Consider the following 13194-nt stretch of genomic DNA (forward strand, 5'->3'; position numbering starts at 1 on the left):
ACATGACATGCGGCTATGGCAAAAAGAAGTATATGCGGAAGAGAATCGCCACGCAAGGGCTAAAAGGGAAGTGCGGCGTTCTATGGGGAAACTAAACTTCAACAATCCGCTAACTTTCTGTAAAACTCTTTGGGTTGAGCTGAAGAAGGTGACAATAAGCGTCAACAAAAAGGGCTGCAATCGCACGTGTCAAGCGACAGATGTTAATCCTTGGAAAGCGGTATACAAAGTCACAATGAAGGAAATGAAAAGGCATAGGTCGCGATAAATTACATGTTCGCCCTTGCTACGCAGTGTAGTTGCACAACTTCTCTCACAGAAGCCGCAATATGTTGCTGTCAGCTTCTGTGGAGGGGGAGAACTGCAGGAGCCAGCTCCTGCTCCTGCTGGCAAAATATAAAAAAATGTTAGAGACGAAAATGCTCCGGACCGGATGGAGCTGCAAAAATTTTAGTAAAGGCAGCAATGCGAACAAGACCAGAAATCTTTGCTGAGCTGCTCCAACAACGTCTCGAGGGAAGAATTTTCCTGGATAAACGGATAACAAAAAAAAGTTGGTTCTTATCACGAAAGGCGATAAGCCGCCGAGCGAGCCATCGGCGTATTTTCTCCAAAAACGCAGGCGACGTAGCGAAGTTACACGTCTCTGAAGTCCCCCGTTGGGAAAGACTGTACGAAGTAATATTTTTACCTCTAAATTTGATATATGTTCGAATAAATATTTATGCATGCAGGTATATGTGTATGCGCTTATATATGTATTTAGAGGTAGGTGCGAACATGTATCTATATATTAACAAACATAAAGACGTACAAAAGCATTACAGAAGAAATAAAACCTTAACGTTTTCAAATAAAGGCCAAGAAAATAGGACAACTTAAGTATATTGGTTTATTCTTTTGCTCTTTCTTTCCTTGCATCTCTTATTCATATTACTCTAAATCCATTGAAATGACAATATCAAGGCACTAAATAGACAATGAATGCACGTCACGTATTGTCAATAAAAAGAATGTAATGTCTCACTATAAATTTTTCTTAAAAAGTAAAAAGAAGAAAAATTATAAAACGAAAAAAAAAGAAAAAAAAAAAAACAAATACCAATAAAGACCAACAAGTAGACGCACTAAAAACAAAGTCTTTTACGAAAAATCTTTTTTGACAATCACCTAAAGTTAATCATAATTTGCGCAAAGAAGTATTGGAAGCCCTCCAGGGGTAAATTGTTTCACTTACACGCTTGTGTGTATGCTTCAAAAAGGAAACGTCAACAATGAGCTAAACATTTCCCCAAAATATTCAATATTTTCGCGTACAATATTTCTCTCTATCATTGGAATTTATTGGTTATATGGTGGATGGTCGAAAAAATGCTGATTCGAACAGCAAAGATATTAGTATTGTTTACTTGTCCCAAGCGACAAGGTTTATTAATGTATGAATTTTGTCCTTGGGAAACCTACAAATATGTTACCTTAGGGTACGTTTTTTTTTTTTTTTTTTTTGTAAAATGTATACTCTTCTGTCCATATACGGAGTAATTCACATATATATTCAACATTTTTAATATTCATGTCCCTGGCGACATACGATCGATTAGAGGAATAAACTTTTAATGCTTAACATAACTTTAATTTGTAAGCCTCGAAAGATTTGCAATCCTGCAATGGCATATGTAACGTAATTATTTCTTATAAGAAAACAGTTGTTCAGCATCTATGAACAATTTCAATTACTATTTTTATGCCCACTAGCCAGGAAGCGTATTGATTATAAATCTATTTTATACAATCTATATATAGATTATATATGAACTTCAGTTAAAATGAAGGTTCAGCAAGTAACTTAAATGTATATCCTTAAGTTATATAAATTTCAATTTTTTGAGTTAAGCCAAACTCGATGTGTGAGCAGTCAATGGTTGCAATGCAGTTGCAAAAGTTTGATGTGACAATAGCTAGCTCTTTAAATGAGTGTAAATCATTCTTAATACATACAAAAGGAGAAGTTGTTAATGTCTACGCATGTACGTTAAGCATCCTGACGAAAACCGATGTTCATGTGCGAAGTGCAAACTATTCATTGGAAGATCGAGCTTATTAAAACAAATGGAACTTAGATCCAAAATCTGATCGTTAAGATGTTATTACGCTTGAAAGCATTTAGAACGAGGGTTGCCTGAAGAGAATTGTTATACCTCTTAAATACAATGAAGCGATCAGAATATGATAACATTCGGTATTTTCAGCATTCACTTCAGGAATAAAAGAGACCTTTCTATTTTTACACAATACAATCCGGGAAGAAACTGCAAAAATATTCCAATTGACGATAGTTGACACAAATACCAATTAGTCTCACCTATCAAATGAGTGGAAAGTTAAAAGAAGACTCTCCCCCCGCCCGCTCTCCATCAATCTGTTGTTGTGTGTTGTGTGTTTCTGAGCTCCTTGCTTTTACTGGGGAAAAGTGTTGGGCTCTAAGCTGACGACGAGGATAAATTAGTAGTTTTTGTAAAGTTGAAGACTTGCTTTCAGCTTGTGAAAGTAGACCAGATTTTAATATTAATTATATAAATTTTGCTAATTACAAGTGGCGGCAATTTGTATATATTGAGGGGTATTATGCTAAAAGGGTTGTGTTTTAAAGAAGGTTATACCTTTTCAGGGCTTTTTCTTTTTTTTTTTTAAACAAAAATTATGAAAAGTTTTATATATATTTTTCGCTTATTCTTAAGGCACATGTTCTTCGCACACCGTATTACGCGTACACTCATCTCGCAGTATTTATTAAACAAAACATAAAACATACCTTCAGTTAAGCTAACAAATATTTTGAATCCAACTGCTATAAGTGAGTATCGAAAATTCATTGCGAAACCAATGCACAAAAGCCTTCGCATTTGTTTCGCTTTCATTTGTTTGTTAAAAGGTGTCGAGTTCCCGTTGTTGCACGCCAACTTATTCATTCATTATGCTCCATTTACTATTTTGTATTGTTTTGTTGTTGGAAATTTTTCATAAATTTTTTTCTTTTCTTCTTTTCCTTTTTCCTTTATCGCGTATATATATACCTCTCACCGTGAACAGTGAAATCTAAGCATAACATACAAATATAAATCAAATAATAATATGAATTAATTAAATTCGAGAGGCACTTTTTCCAGTTTTTAATGCATAAAGTAGCGCGCGAATGATGACTAAGGTATCCTTGAAAATTTTATAGAGTGTAAAGCACATAAAGTAAAAATGTGGTTAAGAACACTAAAAAACGAAGGATTTCTCTCTTCATAAAACGTTGAAAGCTTTGAAAAGTTTTGGTAGAAAATCATAATATTACTATAAAATAAATAAATAAATAAATAAAAAAATAAAAGCAACAAAATACTATTTATATAATAAGTGAAGAGACTATTTAATAATATTTAAATATCAATTACGAAAAATGAAGTTCTCATCCAAATGCGAGCTGTTCAGCAGAGAACGCCTTGTAAACCCTATTAGTTCGTTAGCAAAACAATAGCCTGTTTGATGCTCTGTGATTTATTGGTATAAGCATGCAAGCCGAGGAGGGATGAAGGTCAGCTCCTTACTTTATTTGATTCACTTAACTTAGCGACTCTCGCATGAGAAGCTATCTAACTATATCCCCAGTCATGAAGCATTTTGCTTCCATTTAATTTCACGTCAACACATGTTCCAGTGCAATAGCATTAACTGAGTTTTCATTCTAACTGCGAATACATTAAATTACACTAGTATCTGGCAAGACATATTTATGGCGATCAGATTCGATGCATTTTTTTTAGCTCTCATCAATTTTTGTAGACGCATATGAAGTTTACCCGGGAAGTATGTAACATCCAGAAGACTTCGAATAGACTCATGTTGCATTCTGAACGTGTTTCTAATTCAGTTTAAAACTTTCTATGTGTGTGTATGTAATTGTGTTTAATCAATTGTTCGTAATTGGTACGCTTTGGTACAAGAATGGGCATTACACAGCGCAAATTAATTTGGTCGGATCATTTTTACGACCACACCCCATATATAATGCCATCTTGAAAATCAATACTTTGCATACTAATTAGATGTAAGCAATTGGAGCGCGACGAAGCTTACCTACCATACAAATTTTGGCGCAAAAAGTAGGCAAGAAACTCTCGCTTTTAGTGTTCTCTGACGGACGTTAGTCTGAGGTAGCGAGTGAGATGACATACAAACTTATTGCAATAATACACTTGCACTTATATATATTGTATTTTTCGATGGCCTCTCCATACAAAGGTTGCCGTGAACGCTACACCTTCACATGACGTATTAATATTGACAATGCATCGCGTACGTATGTGAAGAAATGTGTAGGAGTGGGGCTGTAAGAGGCTTAGGGTATTTAATAGACCTCCTTATCCGACTATCGCGTTTTAACGGTTTTATTATTGATCCAATCATACATGTGCGTCGATCTGCCGTGGGCTTAAATCACGATTACCGGACGACGAGTTTTAAAGATTATTTCCTTAAAACTCGATGAATTCTTATTGAGAGATCTAATTGTTGAGCTGATCCTCTTTGGCCTTCAATTGCAGATTTTGCAATCACATAACAATTTTGTGTTACTGTCGACTGCTATGTGATCAACAACACATATTCTATTAGTGTTGCTCTAGAAAGTCAAAGCTGGCAAAGGTTCTAACCATCTGTGACCTTATTTCGTTGAGCTCAGAATGCGTACTTTATTTGATTACAAGTAAAAGCAACCGCAGTTAAAATCTCTCTACTTGATCCATAAGTCTTACTATTATTTTCATTATAATCATATAAAAACTTTGCTTATCCCTGTTGTTCAACAGAATGGTAAACTACTTTTTCTAAAAAAAATATTATATGACTTTTTGTTTTTTCAAAATTTTGTTATTCTTTAGTGATAAGTTAAGCATTATATTTATATCAAATGATATTTTTATTCGTTTAACTGAAGGACAGATTTTTAAAAGCCTTAAAAGAAATTTCCTGACAATAGTGAAAATATTTATAAAATATTTTTGCACTAATGCGTACAGAATTACATACATGTATTAACATTAAACACACATACGCTTTCGCTCGTATATGCATTTGTCTATATACCTATATATGCATATGCACGCATATTTATCATCATGGGGCCGAAAAGGAAAAGGAAAATAATTTTCGATGTCAACACATTTTAGAGAATGTTGTTTTCCTCAACAAAATGAAAAAAGTAGAAAATAAAAAGAAGAAAACGACCGAACTAAGTTAACGGATGGGGAAAACTATGCGAAAATATCAAAAAAAAAAAAAAAAAAAAAAAAAACACTAAACATAAACTGGAAGTTCACGCCAAGCCAGTGCAGGAATATATATATGAACGCACGAAATGTACAAAAAAAAAAAGAGGAAAAAAATTAGAACTCAAGTCAAAATACGAAAAACTTCAACTTATCTCAACTTTAACAGATGTTCTTACCAAGTGAGATTAAAAAAAAAAAAAAAAAGAGAAAGCAAAAGCAAAAAAATGAAAAGCTGCAGCAAACGAAGAGAACAGGTTGATGAAGGGTTTACCGGTATTCCAGAAAATAGGTTATACTTACATATACGAAAATAAAAAAGTTTGAAATATTTCTTAACTAAAATAACTTTAAGAATAAAATAATAATAAAAATATGCCAAAAAGTGCAAAAACAAGCCATATATATATATACATACATATATATATATATATATATATCTATATAGAAGTGTAAATAAAAAGTGTGCTATATATGGCGATATGAATGCAGTAAAGTAAATAATAAGTTGGTGGCGCAGCAGCAAATTTTTGCCTTTAATGTTAATGATAATAACGATAATGATGATATTGGTAATAAGCCAGATAGAAGGGAGGCAAAGGCAATAAGTAATAACGAAAACGATAATGGTGATGATGGCGATGATGATAAGAGGATGAACTGATGCGCAGTCTGGTGTTGATTAACACCCATGACAAGTATGCCGTTGCTGGTGGTGACAGCGAACTTGAGGAAAAGTTTGATAGAATTTTCTTCGTTGACAATTTGAAGAAAGTAAAATTAACTCAAAATATCAACTCTAGCTTTAAATAGACGGCACAATTTAGTGCAGTTAATACAATTGCTAAGGATTGCATTTTAGCTACGATTGTTTTCCTTCCTATTTTTCTTTTATAAAATTTTTGAAATTTTATTTGAAAACATTTGCAAGAACTAGTCATTCAATTATCTTTTGTTTTTTTTTTTTTTTTTTTTGTTTTTTCTCACAAAAACTATGTTTATTGCAAGTTTACATCGCATAGAAATATAATTCGAATCTTATTCTAATCTACATAATGCAAAAAAAAAAATTAAATTTTAAGAAAGAGCATAAAAACAATTATCTTTGAACAATGAATTTTGTTCTTTTCCAGCCCTGCACGGGAAAAGAAAATGTTATAAACGGGTTAAGCCGAATCCAATAACACCCACCACTGGTTTGATGAGAATATAAAGTGAAAGGCGATTCACTCAAGACATATCAAAGTATATCATATTGCATTGATATCGATTCAATTTTTAGCTGGCCTGACAACACTTCGAAATTAATAAATTGTACGCATTAAGCATCGATTTCGGTGATTTACCTAATTTTCAAAAATTAAATTTCGACTTTCTTTGTCGACAAAGTTTTCAACTCTTATAGATGATTTAAACAGGCGGACGTACAGACGTACAAAAAGCCGCGGTTGAAAAGAAATCGCTTTTCCTATTCTCGCGTACAACTTAAACCGTCTCCGAACATCTGCCAAATGTAATGCAACCGATTTTTGATATGTGAAAAAAGTAAGTAAATGAACTAAAGGAGAATATTATGAAAAATGTACTCTTTTACGTACGTATATATACTTAAGCATAAGTACGTATAGGAAACTAATTAATATGCTGAGTAGTTCAAGAGGGACTTCACATGCAGAGATATATATCGAATACCCGTTTACATGGTTTGCACATGAAACCATATTTGTTGTTAACTACATTTCTACCCTTCCTACCCGTTGCTGAGTCGTTGTATGTTGCCTCAATACTTAGCATTTCTTTTTTGTAACGTTGCCTGTTCTGTTTTTGTTCTCCAAAACACCCTCTTCTGTCTTATCGAACATGCTTGGGATTTTAACATATGCTTCCTTTCGCTCATCGTCTTGAATGCAGGGGCAATATGAAAGCGAAGGCAAAAAAAAAAAAAAACAAAAAAAAAAACAAAAAAAAAATACATAGATAAATAAAAATACGTTTGTAATTATGCATAATGAATTGTACTTGATTATAAGTTGTTATTGTTGTATCATTATGCACATAATTGCTTATGTAGTGGTGCATGAAATTATAGAAATTGCCATAGCATTTGCATAAAATATTAAAGTTACAGATATTTATTGATTTAATGTGAAACAGCGTTAGGTTTTGTAATAGAACGTTAGCGAAATAATGAAAGTAAACCTAACATATATATATATATATATATATATATATATATCATATAGCGTAATGTTTATAGGCATAAAGGCAAATTAAACTTTTGTAAAAAAATTTTTTTAAATTACATTTTAATGTGAAACATTAAAAATGTATTTATTAATTAACCCTGGCAGGCGTAAAGCACATGAAAACTATTATGTTACGATTGCCTCGAAGCGATAAAATTTATCATGTATGTAATACATTTAAGTTTCACAGCTAAGTAAGGGTCATTTATATGAGCGCATTATATACGCTCTTCTGTCTGCCTGCGAGTACACTCCACAGGCTTGTTTTGGCCTTGCCGATATGCTTTACTATGCGTTACGTAGTAAAGGTTTGTTGTCAACTTGTGATAAATTTTCGTGATGTTTGTCCCGTCGATTAGTCAAGATTGTTACAACGGTTCCTTTGAACGGTCGGTATACGAGTTCGAAAAAGAACAGATTACCCATAGAGTCTATTTGAAATCCTCGCCTGTCACTCAAAATTATCGGAAGGATGGGAAATTAGCGATCCAATCAAATTGATCGGGGGGAGAAATGTAAATTGGCATAACGTTGAACCTCCATCGCAATCGCGTATGATCGAGAAAATGTAACGAACGCGAAAAGTGTGCAAAATATTGCTTGCAAATGAAATTTCAACGTCCACTTTATAGACCTGTTTTCGTTTAATTTCACCTTAATTTTTTCCTCACTATGTCTCGAAAGGATTTTGAAAAACATGACTACATGTATGGTTATGGCAAAGTTTCTACGGGAGATAACTGCGTAAAGGCTTAAAAAGAGAATTTCATAGAACTTCGTAAGTTGCACTCGACCGTCTGCGTATTAAAAATCCTTTTCGCTTCTGCCTATAATTCAGAGCGGCTTGTAAAGGTCGTTAAGAGAAAAAAAATGTTTTTTTCTTAAACACTTGCATACGTGGTCGTTATTTTAGTTAAAGTTAATAAATAGTCTGTGAAATTACAGATTAATTTTGCTAAAGTTTCTTCTCCACTTTTCCATCTCAGTAAGAACTTTGTTTCAATATCAATTTTTTGTGCGCGCTTGTTAATATGTAATAGTTCTCCTAAGCAAAGCTGCAGATGTAGTCATTGTGATTAGAGCGGACGGACAGAATAACAGACCGTCAAACACTGGGCATAACAGATCAAAAGTGTGTACGATTGAAGAACGATGCATATGCATATTCGTTCGCGTTACACATGTTCACTAAATTAAGTAAAGCATTCGATGTAAAGGTTAAACAAACTGGCTGGCAAATAATGGAAGACGATGACTCCTTCTTCCGCAAATTTAAAATATTTGTATGTTTCTGTAATTGTATAAATTACTTTTTTCAGTTCTGTTCTGTTCTGTTTTTTTTTTTTTTTCTTTCTTTCTTTTTTACTTCTATTCAATACCTATATGATTTCCTTTGTGCATGTGCATGCAGAAAATTGTTTTATAAAAAATTAATTTAATTTTTTTTTTTTTTTTTAGCACATTTATGCAAAGCTTGAAAACCAGCTATAAATGTAATGTTTACAAGTGCATGTTTGCACAGAAAAACTCGAAAAGAAAAAAAAAAAAAAAAACAGAAATCCTGAGAAAAGGGTATAATTTATGGCGCGTCATGTGACGCGACATAAAACATTATTAAACGTTGCTTAGAGTCATTAACGTTATTTTTTTTTTATTTTTATTTTTTATTTTTTTTTGCCTTCTCATTTATGTTTATATACAATCATAATTAAAATGAGTGGTAAGTAAATAAACCAGTCATATAATTGCACTTAAATTGTGTAAATGTTTGTAAAAGGGATTTCATGCTATTACATATATGCATATGTATGTATGTATGCATGTATATATTATGCCTATAATATATGAGAATACGTCTACTTCTACTTCCAATTCAGAAATAACCCGATTTAACTTATTTTTAATGGAGATGCACTAATTTGTCCTTTTAATTATCAAAGGGTTCGTAAACGCACCATACTCTTAATTCCATTTTAATGAAGTGAAATTTATTCGTTTGTTCTTCGCTATGCTTACCTATACTTTGAACAATCAATCTTCAGTTACTTGAAATACTTAAAAATAAGCTTCAAAGTTAAAAGCAAGAAAAACTTAGATTGCGATTCGACTTTTCGCGCATCTCTTCTGTCTGTTTCCATCATAAACGAAGAAGACGTCTTAGTAGCTTAGGCCTCACCTAACACATAACGGTATGTTTCCAGCTCATATCAAAGCGGATAGTTTATGATGATTGAAGCAAGCAGTCATTCTCACATAATGGATTTACAAGCTTGGCGCGAAAGTTTCGTCGTATAACTATAGATAATTTTATTTGCGCGGCTCAAGGCAAGTACATAGAAGCAATCATATGGGGTCCTATTATTTAACGTACGGATTCGCAAATTTCGTTCCCGAGATTTTAGTCGATCGAAGAACATTGTCGATACGGACGACCAGACCACGTAGATAATCGGATTTTGGCCTCCATTTTGGAGAGAAACCCACATCTCTGACCACTAGAGCAAATTGCAACGACGTCATTCGACATCCCTCGTTCGCCTGCTGAGAATGTGAAAAGTGTGAATGATGCTTTACGAGAATAGAAAAAGGAAAAAGTTTTACTGCATCACAACTACTGGAAGAGCAGATTTCCAACAACGGAAGATGATCCTCGATTTGCAATGGCATAGAAGAGGTCCAGTACAGTACGATCTACTTAAATATGGAAAAACCATCAGTGCGAAAATTTATTGTAGCCAGCTTGATCGATTGAAAGCGACTATCAAAGATAAGCGGCCAATATTAGCGAATAGAATAGAAGATGAGTTCTGTTCCATTAAGATAATGCCAAACCACATAGTGCGCTGTTGACGCTACAATGCTTCAACCAACGTGGACTGGAAGTTCTTAGTCATCCAGCATACTCTTCGGATAGAGCTTAATCGGATTACTATTTTAGCAGCCTCTGTGGCACTTGCTAAATTCCGCGCAAGGTGGAGCGAAAAGGGCACCAGAAAGATGGCATCGAGTTGTTGCAAATAATAGAAAATATATTCTTGAAAAAAATGCACGTAAACTGATTCAATTCTGTTTTATTTAAAATCTGACAGAATTTTTTGCCAGTCTGAGGATAATATTTCAGTTGAACGCTCCCACAGCAAATAATACCCAGGATATAATCTAACATGTTTTTGCCGGAATTGTTAAAGTACTTAAAAGGATTCTCAAACTATTCTCTAAAAAAGAGTAAGACTATGTACCAAGGCAATGATATAAAGTGAAAAATACTGTATACCATTTTGATGCCGAACAGGAAACTGTTTTAGTGCAAGCATCGTAACCAGCAATGAAATTCTTCATGTCCTAATGATATTGGCTGTAAAGAGAGGGATATAGATAAAGAGCAAAGGTAAAAGCAGTGCCAAAGGGGCCTTTAGAGGCGAATACAACGACAACGCTATATATGAAACGGTTCTTCCGCGTTTATTATAAACGAAAATATTTCTTGAAAATGTTTCACTTGAAATCTTTCATCCACTAGAGAAGATAAAGAGCAAATTGAAAATCTAATCTTATGGCGTTTGGCTTCCAAATAGTAAAAACTTTTGCAAACTCGTCATTAAAATCGGCTGAACTACGTTGTCGGATCTATTGCATAGCTTATATTATAAAGCGAATCTTCCTCTCATGCACAATACTTCATATTAATTGCCTTGCCATCTACTAAAGTTCAATGGACTTTAAGTCAACTGCAGCATTACTATTGAAAACCAAAGCCTACATGCTATCGAACATTGTTTCAGTTTTGGGCGAAAATTAAAGAGAATGTTGGAGTAAATATTATGAGAACAAAAAAAAAAAAAGAAGAAGAAGAAGAAGAAGAAAAAGAAGAGACACGCAAATTTTATGAGAGACTATACATAATTTTAATAGCAATTGAGCATATCCGAGATAAGACCAATTTTCTTAAATACTCTCTTTAAAGACTTTAGACCGTTTTATAAAAAGTTTGTAAATCTGAAAAAATGCCTTCATTCATAATACACTGACACACTATAGTGCTGTCTATCTTGAATTTGTTAAAATAACTTAAAATTTGTTATATTCAAAAACGTTCAAAACATTCAGCAGGTAAAGGCACAGACACAAACATATACATACATACATACATATGCCTATTCGTATAGTAAATATACTTGAATGTGAAGCATGCATGTAAATCAACTTCTGGGTTTTATGTGGTAACAGCTTTCCGAAAATAATTTTTCTTTTATTAAATTTACACAAAAATATTCCGAGTAACTACACGCATACAAAAACGCACACTCACCTATTTACTATATATATATATGTTTCCGTGTGTTTCTTATTCATGAAGTAAATTTTGGTAAAAAAAAAAATACTTTCACAAAAAAATTATTTTTACATTTTTTTTTTTTTTTTTTTTTTTTTTTTTTTTTTTTTTCTTTATACATTTTACCTTAAGGTACGAAATGTTATACATGATATTTGTTTTAATACTTGAGAGATGAGAGAAAAATAAATAAAGAAAAAATGGGAAGAGAAAGGATAAAAAAAAAGCAAGTTCTTTTTGAAAAGGCTCATACATGCATACACACACTTCATGCCAACTACAACTCAAACTACAAAACCCTCGCTCGCATTGTGTACTCAATCTATATATATATATATATATATATATATATATATATATATATTATCTCACAATTTACGGGAAATCAGCATCACTGCTATATGGAATTGAATTTGTGAGCAAAGAAATTTGTTTAAATTTTATTCAGAGTTCTTCCACATGAAACATATGTAAATACCTACTACTGTACCCACTTAAGGCACGCACACGCACAGGTACACGCACACGTACACGCACACGCACGTAAGCAAGTTGATGTGCACACATATTAGGATAAATGAAAAAAATCCTAAATCTTATCTTAGTTTGATTCAATATTTTTTAGACTATATTATCTAAGATGTACATCATCTGTATTTTATATATATATGTATATATATATATATATATATATATATATATATATATACATAAATGCAGATATCTACAAGAAGAGTTTAAGTGCTTACTGCCCCTAAGGTATGATTAATGATGTCCATGCATTTGCATATGCCTGTACGTGCATACGTGTACAGGTTCGTGCATTTATCTCTAACGAGTTTCGATATTTTTAAAAAAATTATACAAATGTATTTAAAATGATTTACATCATCATTATTAACATTTTTATTATCATCAATTTTCAAGTATGTTTGCTTCTTGCTTTAGCATATGTATACATATTAAAACTTGTGTCTGTACATAAGTACATGTACGTTACATGTCATTATCTTTGTTCTCGTCTTTGATATCATGTTAAGTAACTGGGAAAGTTGTTTTAACAATGAAGAAATAAAACAAAATCAAAATCGCAATCACAAGCTCATGATATATATATATATATATAGATATTTGCATGCCTGCATGACTCTCTCTATGTTCATTTTTAAGAGTACGTATGGAATAGAAAATATACACGTATATATATCTAACAAACAATGCATTCATTGTATGCGTATACAACTGCATGCATACATATATTAAATGTTTATATATGTGCATGTTTACTTCTTTTTTTTTTTTT

The sequence above is a fragment of the Glossina fuscipes genome, unplaced genomic scaffold (genome assembly GCF_014805625.2).
Source record: "Glossina fuscipes isolate IAEA_lab_2018 unplaced genomic scaffold, Yale_Gfus_2 1, whole genome shotgun sequence".
In the NCBI taxonomy this organism is placed as follows: Eukaryota; Metazoa; Arthropoda; class Insecta; order Diptera; family Glossinidae; genus Glossina; species Glossina fuscipes.